This window comes from Schistocerca cancellata, unplaced genomic scaffold (genome assembly GCF_023864275.1).
Source record: "Schistocerca cancellata isolate TAMUIC-IGC-003103 unplaced genomic scaffold, iqSchCanc2.1 HiC_scaffold_662, whole genome shotgun sequence".
Taxonomy (NCBI): Eukaryota; Metazoa; Arthropoda; class Insecta; order Orthoptera; family Acrididae; genus Schistocerca; species Schistocerca cancellata.
The window spans coordinates 50,702-74,024 of NW_026046673.1; the positions used below are offsets into that span (position 1 = coordinate 50,702).

The following is a 23,323-nucleotide window of genomic DNA, read 5'->3' on the forward strand; positions in this document are numbered from 1 at the left end:
GGCAGGTGATTTCTGAAATACGTCACCGCCTGTTGTTGTGTAGGAATGTAGAGTTCCAAATTTGATTTGTAACCACGAATTTATTCCTTAGTCGTCTCGTCTCGTCTCGTCTCGTCTCGTCCCGCAGACGTTTTTCGTGCTTGCGCTGTCATATGGACCACGACCCGAGCGGCAGCGAGCGGCAGTCGAGCAAAGTCGGGACAGGGGACAGGGACAGGGATAGGAATGGTGCGAATGCACTGCAAACTACGCAGACACCTGGTGTGAGGCGCGGCGAGGCGAGGCGAGGCGAGGCGAGGAAGCCCACATCGCTACCAGTGGGCCCTCCAGCACGACACTGCCACACCCCGCACAGGCCCTCCGCTGAACACCAGGGACAAGATGCGTCCTCCGCTAGTGTCGAAGGCTGAACGCGCCCAGCGAATGACAGGGGGTGCAACGAGCAGCAGTGCGTCTCACACACGCGGCGGTGCGCCCGCCAATTCGGCCGTCACTCTGCTGGGACGCCGGGCGCGCCTCCCCGCGCCGTCCTCGAGGAACTGGCGGTTGCGGAAGGAAGCGCTTTCGTCAAATGCGGCCGAAAACTAACATTTTGTGTGTTGGGAGAAAAGCCGAACGCGAATTCTGCCGTGCTCCTACATTAGATGAGCGCCAACGGCGATACCATGATGAATACACCGGTTCTCGTCCGATCACCGAAGTTAAGCATCATCATGCCCGGCTAGTACTTGGATGGGTGACCGCCTGGGTCAACCCGGGTGCTGTTGGCTCCCTTCCCGTTTTTTTTTTTGTTATGTTGCCAGCCCAATTTTCAAACTACGTTTCTGTTGTGACAAAGATGCTTACTTAAGCCTTTTAAACTACTGTAATGGTACGAAAATGCAGTAATTAACTCAGTTTGAGGGAGAATGTGCTAACCAAGTTTGCCAAGAAGACTTTGAAAACGACAAAACAGTACGAATCGGCAGGTGATTTCTGAAATACGTCACCGCCTGTTGTTGTGTAGGAATGTAGAGTTCCAAATTTGATTTGTAACCACGAATTTATTCCTTAGTCGTCTCGTCTCGTCTCGTCTCGTCTCGTCCCGCAGACGTTTTTCGTGCTTGCGCTGTCATATGGACCACGACCCGAGCGGCAGCGAGCGGCAGTCGAGCAAAGTCGGGACAAGTCGGGACGGGGACAGGGACAGGGATAGGAATGGTGCGAATGCACTGCAAACTACGCAGACACCTGGTGTGAGGCGCGGCGAGGCGAGGCGAGGCGAGGCGAGGAAGCCCACATCGCTACCAGTGGGCCCTCCAGCACGACACTGCCACACCCCGCACAGGCCCTCCGCTGAACACCAGGGACAAGATGCGTCCTCCGCTAGTGTCGAAGGCTGAACGCGCCCAGCGAATGACAGGGGGTGCAACGAGCAGCAGTGCGTCTCACACACGCGGCGGTGCGCCCGCCAATTCGGCCGTCACTCTGCTGGGACGCCGGGCGCGCCTCCCCGCGCCGTCCTCGAGGAACTGGCGGTTGCGGAAGGAAGCGCTTTCGTCAAATGCGGCCGAAAACTAACATTTTGTGTGTTGGGAGAAAAGCCGAACGCGAATTCTGCCGTGCTCCTACATTAGATGAGCGCCAACGGCGATACCATGATGAATACACCGGTTCTCGTCCGATCACCGAAGTTAAGCATCATCATGCCCGGCTAGTACTTGGATGGGTGACCGCCTGGGTCAACCCGGGTGCTGTTGGCTCCCTTCCCGTTTTTTTTTTTGTTATGTTGCCAGCCCAATTTTCAAACTACGTTTCTGTTGTGACAAAGATGCTTACTTAAGCCTTTTAAACTACTGTAATGGTACGAAAATGCAGTAATTAACTCAGTTTGAGGGAGAATGTGCTAACCAAGTTTGCCAAGAAGACTTTGAAAACGACAAAACAGTACGAATCGGCAGGTGATTTCTGAAATACGTCACCGCCTGTTGTTGTGTAGGAATGTAGAGTTCCAAATTTGATTTGTAACCACGAATTTATTCCTTAGTCGTCTCGTCTCGTCTCGTCTCGTCTCGTCCCGCAGACGTTTTTCGTGCTTGCGCTGTCATATGGACCACGACCCGAGCGGCAGCGAGCGGCAGTCGAGCAAAGTCGGGACAGGGGACAGGGACAGGGATAGGAATGGTGCGAATGCACTGCAAACTACGCAGACACCTGGTGTGAGGCGCGGCGAGGCGAGGCGAGGCGAGGCGAGGAAGCCCACATCGCTACCAGTGGGCCCTCCAGCACGACACTGCCACACCCCGCACAGGCCCTCCGCTGAACACCAGGGACAAGATGCGTCCTCCGCTAGTGTCGAAGGCTGAACGCGCCCAGCGAATGACAGGGGGTGCAACGAGCAGCAGTGCGTCTCACACACGCGGCGGTGCGCCCGCCAATTCGGCCGTCACTCTGCTGGGACGCCGGGCGCGCCTCCCCGCGCCGTCCTCGAGGAACTGGCGGTTGCGGAAGGAAGCGCTTTCGTCAAATGCGGCCGAAAACTAACATTTTGTGTGTTGGGAGAAAAGCCGAACGCGAATTCTGCCGTGCTCCTACATTAGATGAGCGCCAACGGCGATACCATGATGAATACACCGGTTCTCGTCCGATCACCGAAGTTAAGCATCATCATGCCCGGCTAGTACTTGGATGGGTGACCGCCTGGGTCAACCCGGGTGCTGTTGGCTCCCTTCCCGTTTTTTTTTTTGTTATGTTGCCAGCCCAATTTTCAAACTACGTTTCTGTTGTGACAAAGATGCTTACTTAAGCCTTTTAAACTACTGTAATGGTACGAAAATGCAGTAATTAACTCAGTTTGAGGGAGAATGTGCTAACCAAGTTTGCCAAGAAGACTTTGAAAACGACAAAACAGTACGAATCGGCAGGTGATTTCTGAAATACGTCACCGCCTGTTGTTGTGTAGGAATGTAGAGTTCCAAATTTGATTTGTAACCACGAATTTATTCCTTAGTCGTCTCGTCTCGTCTCGTCTCGTCTCGTCCCGCAGACGTTTTTCGTGCTTGCGCTGTCATATGGACCACGACCCGAGCGGCAGCGAGCGGCAGTCGAGCAAAGTCGGGACAAGTCGGGACGGGGACAGGGACAGGGATAGGAATGGTGCGAATGCACTGCAAACTACGCAGACACCTGGTGTGAGGCGCGGCGAGGCGAGGCGAGGCGAGGCGAGGAAGCCCACATCGCTACCAGTGGGCCCTCCAGCACGACACTGCCACACCCCGCACAGGCCCTCCGCTGAACACCAGGGACAAGATGCGTCCTCCGCTAGTGTCGAAGGCTGAACGCGCCCAGCGAATGACAGGGGGTGCAACGAGCAGCAGTGCGTCTCACACACGCGGCGGTGCGCCCGCCAATTCGGCCGTCACTCTGCTGGGACGCCGGGCGCGCCTCCCCGCGCCGTCCTCGAGGAACTGGCGGTTGCGGAAGGAAGCGCTTTCGTCAAATGCGGCCGAAAACTAACATTTTGTGTGTTGGGAGAAAAGCCGAACGCGAATTCTGCCGTGCTCCTACATTAGATGAGCGCCAACGGCGATACCATGATGAATACACCGGTTCTCGTCCGATCACCGAAGTTAAGCATCATCATGCCCGGCTAGTACTTGGATGGGTGACCGCCTGGGTCAACCCGGGTGCTGTTGGCTCCCTTCCCGTTTTTTTTTTTTGTTATGTTGCCAGCCCAATTTTCAAACTACGTTTCTGTTGTGACAAAGATGCTTACTTAAGCCTTTTAAACTACTGTAATGGTACGAAAATGCAGTAATTAACTCAGTTTGAGGGAGAATGTGCTAACCAAGTTTGCCAAGAAGACTTTGAAAACGACAAAACAGTACGAATCGGCAGGTGATTTCTGAAATACGTCACCGCCTGTTGTTGTGTAGGAATGTAGAGTTCCAAATTTGATTTGTAACCACGAATTTATTCCTTAGTCGTCTCGTCTCGTCTCGTCTCGTCTCGTCCCGCAGACGTTTTTCGTGCTTGCGCTGTCATATGGACCACGACCCGAGCGGCAGCGAGCGGCAGTCGAGCAAAGTCGGGACAAGTCGGGACGGGGACAGGGACAGGGATAGGAATGGTGCGAATGCACTGCAAACTACGCAGACACCTGGTGTGAGGCGCGGCGAGGCGAGGCGAGGCGAGGCGAGGAAGCCCACATCGCTACCAGTGGGCCCTCCAGCACGACACTGCCACACCCCGCGCAGGCCCTCCGCTGAACACCAGGGACAAGATGCGTCCTCCGCTAGTGTCGAAGGCTGAACGCGCCCAGCGAATGACAGGGGGTGCAACGAGCAGCAGTGCGTCTCACACACGCGGCGGTGCGCCCGCCAATTCGGCCGTCACTCTGCTGGGACGCCGGGCGCGCCTCCCCGCGCCGTCCTCGAGGAACTGGCGGTTGCGGAAGGAAGCGCTTTCGTCAAATGCGGCCGAAAACTAACATTTTGTGTGTTGGGAGAAAAGCCGAACGCGAATTCTGCCGTGCTCCTACATTAGATGAGCGCCAACGGCGATACCATGATGAATACACCGGTTCTCGTCCGATCACCGAAGTTAAGCATCATCATGCCCGGCTAGTACTTGGATGGGTGACCGCCCGGGTCAACCCGGGTGCTGTTGGCTCCCTTCCCGTTTTTTTTTTTGTTATGTTGCCAGCCCAATTTTCAAACTACGTTTCTGTTGTGACAAAGATGCTTACTTAAGCCTTTTAAACTACTGTAATGGTACGAAAATGCAGTAATTAACTCAGTTTGAGGGAGAATGTGCTAACCAAGTTTGCCAAGAAGACTTTGAAAACGACAAAACAGTACGAATCGGCAGGTGATTTCTGAAATACGTCACCGCCTGTTGTTGTGTAGGAATGTAGAGTTCCAAATTTGATTTGTAACCACGAATTTATTCCTTAGTCGTCTCGTCTCGTCTCGTCTCGTCTCGTCCCGCAGACGTTTTTCGTGCTTGCGCTGTCATATGGACCACGACCCGAGCGGCAGCGAGCGGCAGTCGAGCAAAGTCGGGACAGGGGACAGGGACAGGGATAGGAATGGTGCGAATGCACTGCAAACTACGCAGACACCTGGTGTGAGGCGCGGCGAGGCGAGGCGAGGCGAGGCGAGGAAGCCCACATCGCTACCAGTGGGCCCTCCAGCACGACACTGCCACACCCCGCACAGGCCCTCCGCTGAACACCAGGGACAAGATGCGTCCTCCGCTAGTGTCGAAGGCTGAACGCGCCCAGCGAATGACAGGGGGTGCAACGAGCAGCAGTGCGTCTCACACACGCGGCGGTGCGCCCGCCAATTCGGCCGTCACTCTGCTGGGACGCCGGGCGCGCCTCCCCGCGCCGTCCTCGAGGAACTGGCGGTTGCGGAAGGAAGCGCTTTCGTCAAATGCGGCCGAAAACTAACATTTTGTGTGTTGGGAGAAAAGCCGAACGCGAATTCTGCCGTGCTCCTACATTAGATGAGCGCCAACGGCGATACCATGATGAATACACCGGTTCTCGTCCGATCACCGAAGTTAAGCATCATCATGCCCGGCTAGTACTTGGATGGGTGACCGCCTGGGTCAACCCGGGTGCTGTTGGCTCCCTTCCCGTTTTTTTTTTTGTTATGTTGCCAGCCCAATTTTCAAACTACGTTTCTGTTGTGACAAAGATGCTTACTTAAGCCTTTTAAACTACTGTAATGGTACGAAAATGCAGTAATTAACTCAGTTTGAGGGAGAATGTGCTAACCAAGTTTGCCAAGAAGACTTTGAAAACGACAAAACAGTACGAATCGGCAGGTGATTTCTGAAATACGTCACCGCCTGTTGTTGTGTAGGAATGTAGAGTTCCAAATTTGATTTGTAACCACGAATTTATTCCTTAGTCGTCTCGTCTCGTCTCGTCTCGTCTCGTCCCGCAGACGTTTTTCGTGCTTGCGCTGTCATATGGACCACGACCCGAGCGGCAGCGAGCGGCAGTCGAGCAAAGTCGGGACAAGTCGGGACGGGGACAGGGACAGGGATAGGAATGGTGCGAATGCACTGCAAACTACGCAGACACCTGGTGTGAGGCGCGGCGAGGCGAGGCGAGGCGAGGCGAGGAAGCCCACATCGCTACCAGTGGGCCCTCCAGCACGACACTGCCACACCCCGCACAGGCCCTCCGCTGAACACCAGGGACAAGATGCGTCCTCCGCTAGTGTCGAAGGCTGAACGCGCCCAGCGAATGACAGGGGGTGCAACGAGCAGCAGTGCGTCTCACACACGCGGCGGTGCGCCCGCCAATTCGGCCGTCACTCTGCTGGGACGCCGGGCGCGCCTCCCCGCGCCGTCCTCGAGGAACTGGCGGTTGCGGAAGGAAGCGCTTTCGTCAAATGCGGCCGAAAACTAACATTTTGTGTGTTGGGAGAAAAGCCGAACGCGAATTCTGCCGTGCTCCTACATTAGATGAGCGCCAACGGCGATACCATGATGAATACACCGGTTCTCGTCCGATCACCGAAGTTAAGCATCATCATGCCCGGCTAGTACTTGGATGGGTGACCGCCTGGGTCAACCCGGGTGCTGTTGGCTCCCTTCCCGTTTTTTTTTTTGTTATGTTGCCAGCCCAATTTTCAAACTACGTTTCTGTTGTGACAAAGATGCTTACTTAAGCCTTTTAAACTACTGTAATGGTACGAAAATGCAGTAATTAACTCAGTTTGAGGGAGAATGTGCTAACCAAGTTTGCCAAGAAGACTTTGAAAACGACAAAACAGTACGAATCGGCAGGTGATTTCTGAAATACGTCACCGCCTGTTGTTGTGTAGGAATGTAGAGTTCCAAATTTGATTTGTAACCACGAATTTATTCCTTAGTCGTCTCGTCTCGTCTCGTCTCGTCTCGTCCCGCAGACGTTTTTCGTGCTTGCGCTGTCATATGGACCACGACCCGAGCGGCAGCGAGCGGCAGTCGAGCAAAGTCGGGACAAGTCGGGACGGGGACAGGGACAGGGATAGGAATGGTGCGAATGCACTGCAAACTACGCAGACACCTGGTGTGAGGCGCGGCGAGGCGAGGCGAGGCGAGGCGAGGAAGCCCACATCGCTACCAGTGGGCCCTCCAGCACGACACTGCCACACCCCGCACAGGCCCTCCGCTGAACACCAGGGACAAGATGCGTCCTCCGCTAGTGTCGAAGGCTGAACGCGCCCAGCGAATGACAGGGGGTGCAACGAGCAGCAGTGCGTCTCACACACGCGGCGGTGCGCCCGCCAATTCGGCCGTCACTCTGCTGGGACGCCGGGCGCGCCTCCCCGCGCCGTCCTCGAGGAACTGGCGGTTGCGGAAGGAAGCGCTTTCGTCAAATGCGGCCGAAAACTAACATTTTGTGTGTTGGGAGAAAAGCCGAACGCGAATTCTGCCGTGCTCCTACATTAGATGAGCGCCAACGGCGATACCATGATGAATACACCGGTTCTCGTCCGATCACCGAAGTTAAGCATCATCATGCCCGGCTAGTACTTGGATGGGTGACCGCCTGGGTCAACCCGGGTGCTGTTGGCTCCCTTCCCGTTTTTTTTTTTGTTATGTTGCCAGCCCAATTTTCAAACTACGTTTCTGTTGTGACAAAGATGCTTACTTAAGCCTTTTAAACTACTGTAATGGTACGAAAATGCAGTAATTAACTCAGTTTGAGGGAGAATGTGCTAACCAAGTTTGCCAAGAAGACTTTGAAAACGACAAAACAGTACGAATTGGCAGGTGATTTCTGAAATACGTCACCGCCTATTGTTGTGTAGGAATGTAGAGTTCCAAATTTGATTTGTAACCACGAATTTATTCCTTAGTCGTCTCGTCTCGTCTCGTCTCGTCTCGTCCCGCAGACGTTTTTCGTGCTTGCGCTGTCATATGGACCACGACCCGAGCGGCAGCGAGCGGCAGTCGAGCAAAGTCGGGACAAGTCGGGACGGGGACAGGGACAGGGATAGGAATGGTGCGAATGCACTGCAAACTACGCAGACACCTGGTGTGAGGCGCGGCGAGGCGAGGCGAGGCGAGGAAGCCCACATCGCTACCAGTGGGCCCTCCAGCACGACACTGCCACACCCCGCACAGGCCCTCCGCTGAACACCAGGGACAAGATGCGTCCTCCGCTAGTGTCGAAGGCTGAACGCGCCCAGCGAATGACAGGGGGTGCAACGAGCAGCAGTGCGTCTCACACACGCGGCGGTGCGCCCGCCAATTCGGCCGTCACTCTGCTGGGACGCCGGGCGCGCCTCCCCGCGCCGTCCTCGAGGAACTGGCGGTTGCGGAAGGAAGCGCTTTCGTCAAATGCGGCCGAAAACTAACATTTTGTGTGTTGGGAGAAAAGCCGAACGCGAATTCTGCCGTGCTCCTACATTAGATGAGCGCCAACGGCGATACCATGATGAATACACCGGTTCTCGTCCGATCACCGAAGTTAAGCATCATCGGGCCCTGCCAGTACTTGGATGGGTGACCGCCTGGGAAACCCGGGTGCTGTTGGCTCCCTTCCTGTTTTTTTTTTTTTGTTATGTCGCCAGCCCAATTTTCAAACTACCTTTCTGTTGTGACAAAGATGCTTCCTTAAACCGTTTAAACTACTGTAATGGTACGATAATGCAGTAATTAACTCAGTTTGAGGGAGAATGTGCTAACCAAGTTTGCCAAGAAGACTTTGAAAACGACAAAACAGTACGAATCGGCAGGTGATTTCTGAAATACGTCACCGCCTGTTGTTGTGTAGGAATGTAGAGTTCCAAATTTGATTTGTAACCACGAATTTATTCCTTAGTCGTCTCGTCTCGTCTCGTCTCGTCTCGTCCCGCAGACGTTTTTCGTGCTTGCGCTGTCATATGGACCACGACCCGAGCGGCAGCGAGCGGCAGTCGAGCAAAGTCGGGACAAGTCGGGACGGGGACAGGGACAGGGATAGGAATGGTGCGAATGCACTGCAAACTACGCAGACACCTGGTGTGAGGCGCGGCGAGGCGAGGCGAGGCGAGGCGAGGAAGCCCACATCGCTACCAGTGGGCCCTCCAGCACGACACTGCCACACCCCGCGCAGGCCCTCCGCTGAACACCAGGGACAAGATGCGTCCTCCGCTAGTGTCGAAGGCTGAACGCGCCCAGCGAATGACAGGGGGTGCAACGAGCAGCAGTGCGTCTCACACACGCGGCGGTGCGCCCGCCAATTCGGCCGTCACTCTGCTGGGACGCCGGGCGCGCCTCCCCGCGCCGTCCTCGAGGAACTGGCGGTTGCGGAAGGAAGCGCTTTCGTCAAATGCGGCCGAAAACTAACATTTTGTGTGTTGGGAGAAAAGCCGAACGCGAATTCTGCCGTGCTCCTACATTAGATGAGCGCCAACGGCGATACCATGATGAATACACCGGTTCTCGTCCGATCACCGAAGTTAAGCATCATCATGCCCGGCTAGTACTTGGATGGGTGACCGCCTGGGTCAACCCGGGTGCTGTTGGCTCCCTTCCCGTTTTTTTTTTTGTTATGTTGCCAGCCCAATTTTCAAACTACGTTTCTGTTGTGACAAAGATGCTTACTTAAGCCTTTTAAACTACTGTAATGGTACGAAAATGCAGTAATTAACTCAGTTTGAGGGAGAATGTGCTAACCAAGTTTGCCAAGAAGACTTTGAAAACGACAAAACAGTACGAATCGGCAGGTGATTTCTGAAATACGTCACCGCCTGTTGTTGTGTAGGAATGTAGAGTTCCAAATTTGATTTGTAACCACGAATTTATTCCTTAGTCGTCTCGTCTCGTCTCGTCTCGTCTCGTCCCGCAGACGTTTTTCGTGCTTGCGCTGTCATATGGACCACGACCCGAGCGGCAGCGAGCGGCAGTCGAGCAAAGTCGGGACAGGGGACAGGGACAGGGATAGGAATGGTGCGAATGCACTGCAAACTACGCAGACACCTGGTGTGAGGCGCGGCGAGGCGAGGCGAGGCGAGGCGAGGAAGCCCACATCGCTACCAGTGGGCCCTCCAGCACGACACTGCCACACCCCGCACAGGCCCTCCGCTGAACACCAGGGACAAGATGCGTCCTCCGCTAGTGTCGAAGGCTGAACGCGCCCAGCGAATGACAGGGGGTGCAACGAGCAGCAGTGCGTCTCACACACGCGGCGGTGCGCCCGCCAATTCGGCCGTCACTCTGCTGGGACGCCGGGCGCGCCTCCCCGCGCCGTCCTCGAGGAACTGGCGGTTGCGGAAGGAAGCGCTTTCGTCAAATGCGGCCGAAAACTAACATTTTGTGTGTTGGGAGAAAAGCCGAACGCGAATTCTGCCGTGCTCCTACATTAGATGAGCGCCAACGGCGATACCATGATGAATACACCGGTTCTCGTCCGATCACCGAAGTTAAGCATCATCATGCCCGGCTAGTACTTGGATGGGTGACCGCCTGGGTCAACCCGGGTGCTGTTGGCTCCCTTCCCGTTTTTTTTTTTGTTATGTTGCCAGCCCAATTTTCAAACTACGTTTCTGTTGTGACAAAGATGCTTACTTAAGCCTTTTAAACTACTGTAATGGTACGAAAATGCAGTAATTAACTCAGTTTGAGGGAGAATGTGCTAACCAAGTTTGCCAAGAAGACTTTGAAAACGACAAAACAGTACGAATTGGCAGGTGATTTCTGAAATACGTCACCGCCTATTGTTGTGTAGGAATGTAGAGTTCCAAATTTGATTTGTAACCACGAATTTATTCCTTAGTCGTCTCGTCTCGTCTCGTCTCGTCTCGTCCCGCAGACGTTTTTCGTGCTTGCGCTGTCATATGGACCACGACCCGAGCGGCAGCGAGCGGCAGTCGAGCAAAGTCGGGACAAGTCGGGACGGGGACAGGGACAGGGATAGGAATGGTGCGAATGCACTGCAAACTACGCAGACACCTGGTGTGAGGCGCGGCGAGGCGAGGCGAGGCGAGGCGAGGAAGCCCACATCGCTACCAGTGGGCCCTCCAGCACGACACTGCCACACCCCGCACAGGCCCTCCGCTGAACACCAGGGACAAGATGCGTCCTCCGCTAGTGTCGAAGGCTGAACGCGCCCAGCGAATGACAGGGGGTGCAACGAGCAGCAGTGCGTCTCACACACGCGGCGGTGCGCCCGCCAATTCGGCCGTCACTCTGCTGGGACGCCGGGCGCGCCTCCCCGCGCCGTCCTCGAGGAACTGGCGGTTGCGGAAGGAAGCGCTTTCGTCAAATGCGGCCGAAAACTAACATTTTGTGTGTTGGGAGAAAAGCCGAACGCGAATTCTGCCGTGCTCCTACATTAGATGAGCGCCAACGGCGATACCATGATGAATACACCGGTTCTCGTCCGATCACCGAAGTTAAGCACCATCATGCCCGGCTAGTACTTGGATGGGTGACCGCCTGGGTCAACCCGGGTGCTGTTGGCTCCCTTCCCGTTTTTTTTTTTGTTATGTTGCCAGCCCAATTTTCAAACTACGTTTCTGTTGTGACAAAGATGCTTACTTAAGCCTTTTAAACTACTGTAATGGTACGAAAATGCAGTAATTAACTCAGTTTGAGGGAGAATGTGCTAACCAAGTTTGCCAAGAAGACTTTGAAAACGACAAAACAGTACGAATTGGCAGGTGATTTCTGAAATACGTCACCGCCTATTGTTGTGTAGGAATGTAGAGTTCCAAATTTGATTTGTAACCACGAATTTATTCCTTAGTCGTCTCGTCTCGTCTCGTCTCGTCTCGTCCCGCAGACGTTTTTCGTGCTTGCGCTGTCATATGGACCACGACCCGAGCGGCAGCGAGCGGCAGTCGAGCAAAGTCGGGACAAGTCGGGACGGGGACAGGGACAGGGATAGGAATGGTGCGAATGCACTGCAAACTACGCAGACACCTGGTGTGAGGCGCGGCGAGGCGAGGCGAGGCGAGGCGAGGAAGCCCACATCGCTACCAGTGGGCCCTCCAGCACGACACTGCCACACCCCGCACAGGCCCTCCGCTGAACACCAGGGACAAGATGCGTCCTCCGCTAGTGTCGAAGGCTGAACGCGCCCAGCGAATGACAGGGGGTGCAACGAGCAGCAGTGCGTCTCACACACGCGGCGGTGCGCCCGCCAATTCGGCCGTCACTCTGCTGGGACGCCGGGCGCGCCTCCCCGCGCCGTCCTCGAGGAACTGGCGGTTGCGGAAGGAAGCGCTTTCGTCAAATGCGGCCGAAAACTAACATTTTGTGTGTTGGGAGAAAAGCCGAACGCGAATTCTGCCGTGCTCCTACATTAGATGAGCGCCAACGGCGATACCATGATGAATACACCGGTTCTCGTCCGATCACCGAAGTTAAGCATCATCGGGCCCTGCTAGTACTTGGATGGGTGACCGCCTGGGAAACCCGGGTGCTGTTGGCTCCCTTCCTGTTTTTTTTTTTTTGTTATGTCGCCAGCCCAATTTTCAAACTACCTTTCTGTTGTGACAAAGATGCTTCCTTAAACCGTTTAAACTACTGTAATGGTACGAAAATGCAGTAATTAACTCAGTTTGAGGGAGAATGTGCTAACCAAGTTTGCCAAGAAGACTTTGAAAACGACAAAACAGTACGAATTGGCAGGTGATTTCTGAAATACGTCACCGCCTATTGTTGTGTAGGAATGTAGAGTTCCAAATTTGATTTGTAACCACGAATTTATTCCTTAGTCGTCTCGTCTCGTCTCGTCTCGTCTCGTCCCGCAGACGTTTTTCGTGCTTGCGCTGTCATATGGACCACGACCCGAGCGGCAGCGAGCGGCAGTCGAGCAAAGTCGGGACAGGGGACAGGGACAGGGATAGGAATGGTGCGAATGCACTGCAAACTACGCAGACACCTGGTGTGAGGCGCGGCGAGGCGAGGCGAGGCGAGGCGAGGAAGCCCACATCGCTACCAGTGGGCCCTCCAGCACGACACTGCCACACCCCGCACAGGCCCTCCGCTGAACACCAGGGACAAGATGCGTCCTCCGCTAGTGTCGAAGGCTGAACGCGCCCAGCGAATGACAGGGGGTGCAACGAGCAGCAGTGCGTCTCACACACGCGGCGGTGCGCCCGCCAATTCGGCCGTCACTCTGCTGGGACGCCGGGCGCGCCTCCCCGCGCCGTCCTCGAGGAACTGGCGGTTGCGGAAGGAAGCGCTTTCGTCAAATGCGGCCGAAAACTAACATTTTGTGTGTTGGGAGAAAAGCCGAACGCGAATTCTGCCGTGCTCCTACATTAGATGAGCGCCAACGGCGATACCATGATGAATACACCGGTTCTCGTCCGATCACCGAAGTTAAGCATCATCATGCCCGGCTAGTACTTGGATGGGTGACCGCCTGGGTCAACCCGGGTGCTGTTGGCTCCCTTCCCGTTTTTTTTTTTTGTTATGTTGCCAGCCCAATTTTCAAACTACGTTTCTGTTGTGACAAAGATGCTTACTTAAGCCTTTTAAACTACTGTAATGGTACGAAAATGCAGTAATTAACTCAGTTTGAGGGAGAATGTGCTAACCAAGTTTGCCAAGAAGACTTTGAAAACGACAAAACAGTACGAATCGGCAGGTGATTTCTGAAATACGTCACCGCCTGTTGTTGTGTAGGAATGTAGAGTTCCAAATTTGATTTGTAACCACGAATTTATTCCTTAGTCGTCTCGTCTCGTCTCGTCTCGTCTCGTCCCGCAGACGTTTTTCGTGCTTGCGCTGTCATATGGACCACGACCCGAGCGGCAGCGAGCGGCAGTCGAGCAAAGTCGGGACAAGTCGGGACGGGGACAGGGACAGGGATAGGAATGGTGCGAATGCACTGCAAACTACGCAGACACCTGGTGTGAGGCGCGGCGAGGCGAGGCGAGGCGAGGCGAGGAAGCCCACATCGCTACCAGTGGGCCCTCCAGCACGACACTGCCACACCCCGCGCAGGCCCTCCGCTGAACACCAGGGACAAGATGCGTCCTCCGCTAGTGTCGAAGGCTGAACGCGCCCAGCGAATGACAGGGGGTGCAACGAGCAGCAGTGCGTCTCACACACGCGGCGGTGCGCCCGCCAATTCGGCCGTCACTCTGCTGGGACGCCGGGCGCGCCTCCCCGCGCCGTCCTCGAGGAACTGGCGGTTGCGGAAGGAAGCGCTTTCGTCAAATGCGGCCGAAAACTAACATTTTGTGTGTTGGGAGAAAAGCCGAACGCGAATTCTGCCGTGCTCCTACATTAGATGAGCGCCAACGGCGATACCATGATGAATACACCGGTTCTCGTCCGATCACCGAAGTTAAGCATCATCATGCCCGGCTAGTACTTGGATGGGTGACCGCCCGGGTCAACCCGGGTGCTGTTGGCTCCCTTCCCGTTTTTTTTTTTGTTATGTTGCCAGCCCAATTTTCAAACTACGTTTCTGTTGTGACAAAGATGCTTACTTAAGCCTTTTAAACTACTGTAATGGTACGAAAATGCAGTAATTAACTCAGTTTGAGGGAGAATGTGCTAACCAAGTTTGCCAAGAAGACTTTGAAAACGACAAAACAGTACGAATCGGCAGGTGATTTCTGAAATACGTCACCGCCTGTTGTTGTGTAGGAATGTAGAGTTCCAAATTTGATTTGTAACCACGAATTTATTCCTTAGTCGTCTCGTCTCGTCTCGTCTCGTCTCGTCCCGCAGACGTTTTTCGTGCTTGCGCTGTCATATGGACCACGACCCGAGCGGCAGCGAGCGGCAGTCGAGCAAAGTCGGGACAGGGGACAGGGACAGGGATAGGAATGGTGCGAATGCACTGCAAACTACGCAGACACCTGGTGTGAGGCGCGGCGAGGCGAGGCGAGGCGAGGCGAGGAAGCCCACATCGCTACCAGTGGGCCCTCCAGCACGACACTGCCACACCCCGCACAGGCCCTCCGCTGAACACCAGGGACAAGATGCGTCCTCCGCTAGTGTCGAAGGCTGAACGCGCCCAGCGAATGACAGGGGGTGCAACGAGCAGCAGTGCGTCTCACACACGCGGCGGTGCGCCCGCCAATTCGGCCGTCACTCTGCTGGGACGCCGGGCGCGCCTCCCCGCGCCGTCCTCGAGGAACTGGCGGTTGCGGAAGGAAGCGCTTTCGTCAAATGCGGCCGAAAACTAACATTTTGTGTGTTGGGAGAAAAGCCGAACGCGAATTCTGCCGTGCTCCTACATTAGATGAGCGCCAACGGCGATACCATGATGAATACACCGGTTCTCGTCCGATCACCGAAGTTAAGCATCATCATGCCCGGCTAGTACTTGGATGGGTGACCGCCTGGGTCAACCCGGGTGCTGTTGGCTCCCTTCCCGTTTTTTTTTTTGTTATGTTGCCAGCCCAATTTTCAAACTACGTTTCTGTTGTGACAAAGATGCTTACTTAAGCCTTTTAAACTACTGTAATGGTACGAAAATGCAGTAATTAACTCAGTTTGAGGGAGAATGTGCTAACCAAGTTTGCCAAGAAGACTTTGAAAACGACAAAACAGTACGAATCGGCAGGTGATTTCTGAAATACGTCACCGCCTGTTGTTGTGTAGGAATGTAGAGTTCCAAATTTGATTTGTAACCACGAATTTATTCCTTAGTCGTCTCGTCTCGTCTCGTCTCGTCTCGTCCCGCAGACGTTTTTCGTGCTTGCGCTGTCATATGGACCACGACCCGAGCGGCAGCGAGCGGCAGTCGAGCAAAGTCGGGACAAGTCGGGACGGGGACAGGGACAGGGATAGGAATGGTGCGAATGCACTGCAAACTACGCAGACACCTGGTGTGAGGCGCGGCGAGGCGAGGCGAGGCGAGGCGAGGAAGCCCACATCGCTACCAGTGGGCCCTCCAGCACGACACTGCCACACCCCGCACAGGCCCTCCGCTGAACACCAGGGACAAGATGCGTCCTCCGCTAGTGTCGAAGGCTGAACGCGCCCAGCGAATGACAGGGGGTGCAACGAGCAGCAGTGCGTCTCACACACGCGGCGGTGCGCCCGCCAATTCGGCCGTCACTCTGCTGGGACGCCGGGCGCGCCTCCCCGCGCCGTCCTCGAGGAACTGGCGGTTGCGGAAGGAAGCGCTTTCGTCAAATGCGGCCGAAAACTAACATTTTGTGTGTTGGGAGAAAAGCCGAACGCGAATTCTGCCGTGCTCCTACATTAGATGAGCGCCAACGGCGATACCATGATGAATACACCGGTTCTCGTCCGATCACCGAAGTTAAGCATCATCATGCCCGGCTAGTACTTGGATGGGTGACCGCCTGGGTCAACCCGGGTGCTGTTGGCTCCCTTCCCGTTTTTTTTTTTGTTATGTTGCCAGCCCAATTTTCAAACTACGTTTCTGTTGTGACAAAGATGCTTACTTAAGCCTTTTAAACTACTGTAATGGTACGAAAATGCAGTAATTAACTCAGTTTGAGGGAGAATGTGCTAACCAAGTTTGCCAAGAAGACTTTGAAAACGACAAAACAGTACGAATCGGCAGGTGATTTCTGAAATACGTCACCGCCTGTTGTTGTGTAGGAATGTAGAGTTCCAAATTTGATTTGTAACCACGAATTTATTCCTTAGTCGTCTCGTCTCGTCTCGTCTCGTCTCGTCCCGCAGACGTTTTTCGTGCTTGCGCTGTCATATGGACCACGACCCGAGCGGCAGCGAGCGGCAGTCGAGCAAAGTCGGGACAAGTCGGGACGGGGACAGGGACAGGGATAGGAATGGTGCGAATGCACTGCAAACTACGCAGACACCTGGTGTGAGGCGCGGCGAGGCGAGGCGAGGCGAGGCGAGGAAGCCCACATCGCTACCAGTGGGCCCTCCAGCACGACACTGCCACACCCCGCACAGGCCCTCCGCTGAACACCAGGGACAAGATGCGTCCTCCGCTAGTGTCGAAGGCTGAACGCGCCCAGCGAATGACAGGGGGTGCAACGAGCAGCAGTGCGTCTCACACACGCGGCGGTGCGCCCGCCAATTCGGCCGTCACTCTGCTGGGACGCCGGGCGCGCCTCCCCGCGCCGTCCTCGAGGAACTGGCGGTTGCGGAAGGAAGCGCTTTCGTCAAATGCGGCCGAAAACTAACATTTTGTGTGTTGGGAGAAAAGCCGAACGCGAATTCTGCCGTGCTCCTACATTAGATGAGCGCCAACGGCGATACCATGATGAATACACCGGTTCTCGTCCGATCACCGAAGTTAAGCATCATCATGCCCGGCTAGTACTTGGATGGGTGACCGCCTGGGTCAACCCGGGTGCTGTTGGCTCCCTTCCCGTTTTTTTTTTTGTTATGTTGCCAGCCCAATTTTCAAACTACGTTTCTGTTGTGACAAAGATGCTTACTTAAGCCTTTTAAACTACTGTAATGGTACGAAAATGCAGTAATTAACTCAGTTTGAGGGAGAATGTGCTAACCAAGTTTGCCAAGAAGACTTTGAAAACGACAAAACAGTACGAATTGGCAGGTGATTTCTGAAATACGTCACCGCCTATTGTTGTGTAGGAATGTAGAGTTCCAAATTTGATTTGTAACCACGAATTTATTCCTTAGTCGTCTCGTCTCGTCTCGTCTCGTCTCGTCCCGCAGACGTTTTTCGTGCTTGCGCTGTCATATGGACCACGACCCGAGCGGCAGCGAGCGGCAGTCGAGCAAAGTCGGGACAAGTCGGGACGGGGACAGGGACAGGGATAGGAATGGTGCGAATGCACTGCAAACTACGCAGACACCTGGTGTGAGGCGCGGCGAGGCGAGGCGAGGCGAGGAAGCCCACATCGCTACCAGTGGGCCCTCCAGCACGACACTGCCACACCCCGCACAGGCCCTCCGCTGAACACCAGGGACAAGATGCGTCCTCCGCTAGTGTCGAAGGCTGAACGCGCCCAGCGAATGACAGGGGGTGCAACGAGCAGCAGTGCGTCTCACACACGCGGCGGTGCGCCCGCCAATTCGGCCGTCACTCTGCTGGGACGCCGGGCGCGCCTCCCCGCGCCGTCCTCGAGGAACTGGCGGTTGCGGAAGGAAGCGCTTTCGTCAAATGCGGCCGAAAACTAACATTTTGTGTGTTGGGAGAAAAGCCGAACGCGAATTCTGCCGTGCTCCTACATTAGATGAGCGCCAACGGCGATACCATGATGAATACACCGGTTCTCGTCCGATCACCGAAGTTAAGCATCATCGGGCCCTGCTAGTACTTGGATGGGTGACCGCCTGGGAAACGCGGGTGCTGTTGGCTCCCTTCCTGTTTTTTTTTTTTTTGTTATGTCGCCAGCCCAATTTTCAAACTACCTTTCTGTTGTGACAAAGATGCTTCCTTAAACCGTTTAAACTACTGTAATGGTACGAAAATGCAGTAATTAACTCAGTTTGAGGGAGAATGTGCTAACCAAGTTTGCCAAGAAGACTTTGAAAACGACAAAACAGTACGAATCGGCAGGTGATTTCTGAAATACGTCACCGCCTGTTGTTGTGTAGGAATGTAGAGTTCCAAATTTGATTTGTAACCACGAATTTATTCCTTAGTCGTCTCGTCTCGTCTCGTCTCGTCTCGTCCCGCAGACGTTTTTCGTGCTTGCGCTGTCATATGGACCACGACCCGAGCGGCAGCGAGCGGCAGTCGAGCAAAGTCGGGACAGGGGACAGGGACAGGGATAGGAATGGTGCGAATGCACTGCAAACTACGCAGACACCTGGTGTGAGGCGCGGCGAGGCGAGGCGAGGCGAGGCGAGGAAGCCCACATCGCTACCAGTGGGCCCTCCAGCACGACACTGCCACACCCCGCACAGGCCCTCCGCTGAACACCAGGGACAAGATGCGTCCTCCGCTAGTGTCGAAGGCTGAACGCGCCCAGCGAATGACAGGGGGTGCAACGAGCAGCAGTGCGTCTCACACACGCGGCGGTGCGCCCGCCAATTCGGCCGTCACTCTGCTGGGACGCCGGGCGCGCCTCCCCGCGCCGTCCTCGAGGAACTGGCGGTTGCGGAAGGAAGCGCTTTCGTCAAATGCGGCCGAAAACTAACATTTTGTGTGTTGGGAGAAAAGCCGAACGCGAATTCTGCCGTGCTCCTACATTAGATGAGCGCCAACGGCGATACCATGATGAATACACCGGTTCTCGTCCGATCACCGAAGTTAAGCATCATCATGCCCGGCTAGTACTTGGATGGGTGACCGCCTGGGTCAACCCGGGTGCTGTTGGCTCCCTTCCCGTTTTTTTTTTTGTTATGTTGCCAGCCCAATTTTCAAACTACGTTTCTGTTGTGACAAAGATGCTTACTTAAGCCTTTTAAACTACTGTAATGGTACGAAAATGCAGTAATTAACTCAGTTTGAGGGAGAATGTGCTAACCAAGTTTGCCAAGAAGACTTTGAAAACGACAAAACAGTACGAATTGGCAGGTGATTTCTGAAATACGTCACCGCCTATTGTTGTGTAGGAATGTAGAGTTCCAAATTTGATTTGTAACCACGAATTTATTCCTTAGTCGTCTCGTCTCGTCTCGTCTCGTCTCGTCCCGCAGACGTTTTTCGTGCTTGCGCTGTCATATGGACCACGACCCGAGCGGCAGCGAGCGGCAGTCGAGCAAAGTCGGGACAAGTCGGGACGGGGACAGGGACAGGGATAGGAATGGTGCGAATGCACTGCAAACTACGCAGACACCTGGTGTGAGGCGCGGCGAGGCGAGGCGAGGCGAGGCGAGGAAGCCCACATCGCTACCAGTGGGCCCTCCAGCACGACACTGCCACACCCCGCACAGGCCCTCCGCTGAACACCAGGGACAAGATGCGTCCTCCGCTAGTGTCGAAGGCTGAACGCGCCCAGCGAATGACAGGGGGTGCAACGAGCAGCAGTGCGTCTCACACACGCGGCGGTGCGCCCGCCAATTCGGCCGTCACTCTGCTGGGACGCCGGGCGCGCCTCCCCGCGCCGTCCTCGAGGAACTGGCGGTTGCGGAAGGAAGCGCTTTCGTCAAATGCGGCCGAAAACTAACATTTTGTGTGTTGGGAGAAAAGCCGAACGCGAATTCTGCCGTGCTCCTACATTAGATGAGCGCCAACGGCGATACCATGATGAATACACCGGTTCTCGTCCGATCACCGAAGTTAAGCACCATCATGCCCGGCTAGTACTTGGATGGGTGACCGCCTGGGTCAACCCGGGTGCTGTTGGCTCCCTTCCCGTTTTTTTTTTTGTTATGTTGCCAGCCCAATTTTCAAACTACGTTTCTGTTGTGACAAAGATGCTTACTTAAGCCTTTTAAACTACTGTAATGGTACGAAAATGCAGTAATTAACTCAGTTTGAGGGAGAATGTGCTAACCAAGTTTGCCAAGAAGACTTTGAAAACGACAAAACAGTACGAATTGGCAGGTGATTTCTGAAATACGTCACCGCCTATTGTTGTGTAGGAATGTAGAGTTCCAAATTTGATTTGTAACCACGAATTTATTCCTTAGTCGTCTCGTCTCGTCTCGTCTCGTCTCGTCCCGCAGACGTTTTTCGTGCTTGCGCTGTCATATGGACCACGACCCGAGCGGCAGCGAGCGGCAGTCGAGCAAAGTCGGGACAAGTCGGGACGGGGACAGGGACAGGGATAGGAATGGTGCGAATGCACTGCAAACTACGCAGACACCTGGTGTGAGGCGCGGCGAGGCGAGGCGAGGCGAGGCGAGGAAGCCCACATCGCTACCAGTGGGCCCTCCAGCACGACACTGCCACACCCCGCACAGGCCCTCCGCTGAACACCAGGGACAAGATGCGTCCTCCGCTAGTGTCGAAGGCTGAACGCGCCCAGCGAATGACAGGGGGTGCAACGAGCAGCAGTGCGTCTCACACACGCGGCGGTGCGCCCGCCAATTCGGCCGTCACTCTGCTGGGACGCCGGGCGCGCCTCCCCGCGCCGTCCTCGAGGAACTGGCGGTTGCGGAAGGAAGCGCTTTCGTCAAATGCGGCCGAAAACTAACATTTTGTGTGTTGGGAGAAAAGCCGAACGCGAATTCTGCCGTGCTCCTACATTAGATGAGCGCCAACGGCGATACCATGATGAATACACCGGTTCTCGTCCGATCACCGAAGTTAAGCATCATCGGGCCCTGCTAGTACTTGGATGGGTGACCGCCTGGGAAACCCGGGTGCTGTTGGCTCCCTTCCTGTTTTTTTTTTTTGTTATGTCGCCAGCCCAATTTTCAAACTACCTTTCTGTTGTGACAAAGATGCTTCCTTAAACCGTTTAAACTACTGTAATGGTACGAAAATGCAGTAATTAACTCAGTTTGAGGGAGAATGTGCTAACCAAGTTTGCCAAGAAGACTTTGAAAACGACAAAACAGTACGAATTGGCAGGTGATTTCTGAAATACGTCACCGCCTATTGTTGTGTAGGAATGTAGAGTTCCAAATTTGATTTGTAACCACGAATTTATTCCTTAGTCGTCTCGTCTCGTCTCGTCTCGTCTCGTCCCGCAGACGTTTTTCGTGCTTGCGCTGTCATATGGACCACGACCCGAGCGGCAGCGAGCGGCAGTCGAGCAAAGTCGGGACAAGTCGGGACGGGGACAGGGACAGGGATAGGAATGGTGCGAATGCACTGCAAACTACGCAGACACCTGGTGTGAGGCGCGGCGAGGCGAGGCGAGGCGAGGCGAGGAAGCCCACATCGCTACCAGTGGGCCCTCCAGCACGACACTGCCACACCCCGCACAGGCCCTCCGCTGAACACCAGGGACAAGATGCGTCCTCCGCTAGTGTCGAAGGCTGAACGCGCCCAGCGAATGACAGGGGGTGCAACGAGCAGCAGTGCGTCTCACACACGCGGCGGTGCGCCCGCCAATTCGGCCGTCACTCTGCTGGGACGCCGGGCGCGCCTCCCCGCGCCGTCCTCGAGGAACTGGCGGTTGCGGAAGGAAGCGCTTTCGTCAAATGCGGCCGAAAACTAACATTTTGTGTGTTGGGAGAAAAGCCGAACGCGAATTCTGCCGTGCTCCTACATTAGATGAGCGCCAACGGCGATACCATGATGAATACACCGGTTCTCGTCCGACCACCGAAGTTAAGCATCATCATGCCCGGCTAGTACTTGGATGGGTGACCGCCTGGGTCAACCCGGGTGCTGTTGGCTCCCTTCCCGTTTTTTTTTTTTTGTTATGTTGCCAGCCCAATTTTCAAACTACGTTTCTGTTGTGACAAAGATGCTTCCTTAAGCCTTTTAAACTACTGTAATGGTACGAAAATGCAGTAATTAACTCAGTTTGAGGGAGAATGTGCTAACCAAGTTTGCCAAGAAGACTTTGAAAACGACAAAACAGTACGAATCGGCAGGTGATTTCTGAAATACGTCACCGCCTATTGTTGTGTAGGAATGTAGAGTTCCAAATTTGATTTGTAACCACGAATTTATTCCTTAGTCGTCTCGTCTCGTCTCGTCTCGTCTCGTCCCGCAGACGTTTTTCGTGCTTGCGCTGTCATATGGACCACGACCCGAGCGGCAGCGAGCGGCAGTCGAGCAAAGTCGGGACAAGTCGGGACGGGGACAGGGACAGGGATAGGAATGGTGCGAATGCACTGCAAACTACGCAGACACCTGGTGTGAGGCGCGGCGAGGCGAGGCGAGGCGAGGCGAGGAAGCCCACATCGCTACCAGTGGGCCCTCCAGCACGACACTGCCACACCCCGCACAGGCCCTCCGCTGAACACCAGGGACAAGATGCGTCCTCCGCTAGTGTCGAAGGCTGAACGCGCCCAGCGAATGACAGGGGGTGCAACGAGCAGCAGTGCGTCTCACACACGCGGCGGTGCGCCCGCCAATTCGGCCGTCACTCTGCTGGGACGCCGGGCGCGCCTCCCCGCGCCGTCCTCGAGGAACTGGCGGTTGCGGAAGGAAGCGCTTTCGTCAAATGCGGCCGAAAACTAACATTTTGTGTGTTGGGAGAAAAGCCGAACGCGAATTCTGCCGTGCTCCTACATTAGATGAGCGCCAACGGCGATACCATGATGAATACACCGGTTCTCGTCCGATCACCGAAGTTAAGCATCATCGGGCCCTGCTAGTACTTGGATGGGTGACCGCCTGGGAATCCCGGGTGCTGTTGGCTCCCTTCCTGTTTTTTTTTTTTGTTATGTCGCCAGCCCAATTTTCAAACTACCTTTCTGTTGTGACAAAGATGCTTCCTTAAACCGTTTAAACTACTGTAATGGTACGAAAATGCAGTAATTAACTCAGTTTGAGGGAGAATGTGCTAACCAAGTTTGCCAAGAAGACTTTGAAAACGACAAAACAGTACGAATTGGCAGGTGATTTCTGAAATACGTCACCGCCTATTGTTGTGTAGGAATGTAGAGTTCCAAA

General features: G+C 54.8%; 5 non-coding genes and 19 pseudogenes across 5 annotated transcripts; all 24 read left to right on the top strand.

The window, feature by feature from the left end:
* The first annotated feature begins 650 nt into the window (after nt 1–650).
* On the top strand, nt 651–770 carry LOC126138600 (5S ribosomal RNA; annotated as a pseudogene).
* An 852-nt stretch (nt 771–1,622) lies between these two features.
* Nucleotides 1,623–1,742, top strand: LOC126138601 (5S ribosomal RNA; annotated as a pseudogene).
* An 843-nt stretch (nt 1,743–2,585) lies between these two features.
* LOC126138602 (5S ribosomal RNA) lies at nt 2,586–2,705 on the top strand (annotated as a pseudogene).
* An 852-nt stretch (nt 2,706–3,557) lies between these two features.
* Nucleotides 3,558–3,677, top strand: LOC126138604 (5S ribosomal RNA; annotated as a pseudogene).
* An 853-nt stretch (nt 3,678–4,530) lies between these two features.
* LOC126138549 (5S ribosomal RNA) lies at nt 4,531–4,650 on the top strand (annotated as a pseudogene).
* An 843-nt stretch (nt 4,651–5,493) lies between these two features.
* LOC126138605 (5S ribosomal RNA) lies at nt 5,494–5,613 on the top strand (annotated as a pseudogene).
* An 852-nt stretch (nt 5,614–6,465) lies between these two features.
* On the top strand, nt 6,466–6,585 carry LOC126138515 (5S ribosomal RNA; annotated as a pseudogene).
* Nucleotides 6,586–7,437: 852 nt separating this feature from the next.
* On the top strand, nt 7,438–7,557 carry LOC126138516 (5S ribosomal RNA; annotated as a pseudogene).
* Nucleotides 7,558–8,404: 847 nt separating this feature from the next.
* LOC126138565 (5S ribosomal RNA) lies at nt 8,405–8,523 on the top strand. The gene has a single exon (XR_007528233.1). It is a non-coding gene; the product is annotated as a 5S ribosomal RNA (ribosomal RNA).
* An 854-nt stretch (nt 8,524–9,377) lies between these two features.
* LOC126138517 (5S ribosomal RNA) lies at nt 9,378–9,497 on the top strand (annotated as a pseudogene).
* Nucleotides 9,498–10,340: 843 nt separating this feature from the next.
* On the top strand, nt 10,341–10,460 carry LOC126138518 (5S ribosomal RNA; annotated as a pseudogene).
* Nucleotides 10,461–11,312: 852 nt separating this feature from the next.
* LOC126138552 (5S ribosomal RNA) lies at nt 11,313–11,432 on the top strand (annotated as a pseudogene).
* An 852-nt stretch (nt 11,433–12,284) lies between these two features.
* LOC126138560 (5S ribosomal RNA) lies at nt 12,285–12,403 on the top strand. Its single transcript, XR_007528228.1, has one exon. It is a non-coding gene; the product is annotated as a 5S ribosomal RNA (ribosomal RNA).
* An 845-nt stretch (nt 12,404–13,248) lies between these two features.
* LOC126138519 (5S ribosomal RNA) lies at nt 13,249–13,368 on the top strand (annotated as a pseudogene).
* Nucleotides 13,369–14,221: 853 nt separating this feature from the next.
* LOC126138550 (5S ribosomal RNA) lies at nt 14,222–14,341 on the top strand (annotated as a pseudogene).
* Nucleotides 14,342–15,184: 843 nt separating this feature from the next.
* LOC126138521 (5S ribosomal RNA) lies at nt 15,185–15,304 on the top strand (annotated as a pseudogene).
* Nucleotides 15,305–16,156: 852 nt separating this feature from the next.
* Nucleotides 16,157–16,276, top strand: LOC126138522 (5S ribosomal RNA; annotated as a pseudogene).
* Nucleotides 16,277–17,128: 852 nt separating this feature from the next.
* On the top strand, nt 17,129–17,248 carry LOC126138523 (5S ribosomal RNA; annotated as a pseudogene).
* Nucleotides 17,249–18,095: 847 nt separating this feature from the next.
* Nucleotides 18,096–18,214, top strand: LOC126138564 (5S ribosomal RNA). Its single transcript, XR_007528232.1, has one exon. It is a non-coding gene; the product is annotated as a 5S ribosomal RNA (ribosomal RNA).
* An 846-nt stretch (nt 18,215–19,060) lies between these two features.
* Nucleotides 19,061–19,180, top strand: LOC126138524 (5S ribosomal RNA; annotated as a pseudogene).
* An 852-nt stretch (nt 19,181–20,032) lies between these two features.
* LOC126138553 (5S ribosomal RNA) lies at nt 20,033–20,152 on the top strand (annotated as a pseudogene).
* An 852-nt stretch (nt 20,153–21,004) lies between these two features.
* Nucleotides 21,005–21,123, top strand: LOC126138561 (5S ribosomal RNA). Its single transcript, XR_007528229.1, has one exon. It is a non-coding gene; the product is annotated as a 5S ribosomal RNA (ribosomal RNA).
* Nucleotides 21,124–21,976: 853 nt separating this feature from the next.
* On the top strand, nt 21,977–22,096 carry LOC126138540 (5S ribosomal RNA; annotated as a pseudogene).
* An 854-nt stretch (nt 22,097–22,950) lies between these two features.
* LOC126138513 (5S ribosomal RNA) lies at nt 22,951–23,069 on the top strand. The gene has a single exon (XR_007528219.1). It is a non-coding gene; the product is annotated as a 5S ribosomal RNA (ribosomal RNA).
* Nucleotides 23,070–23,323: the final 254 nt, after the last annotated feature.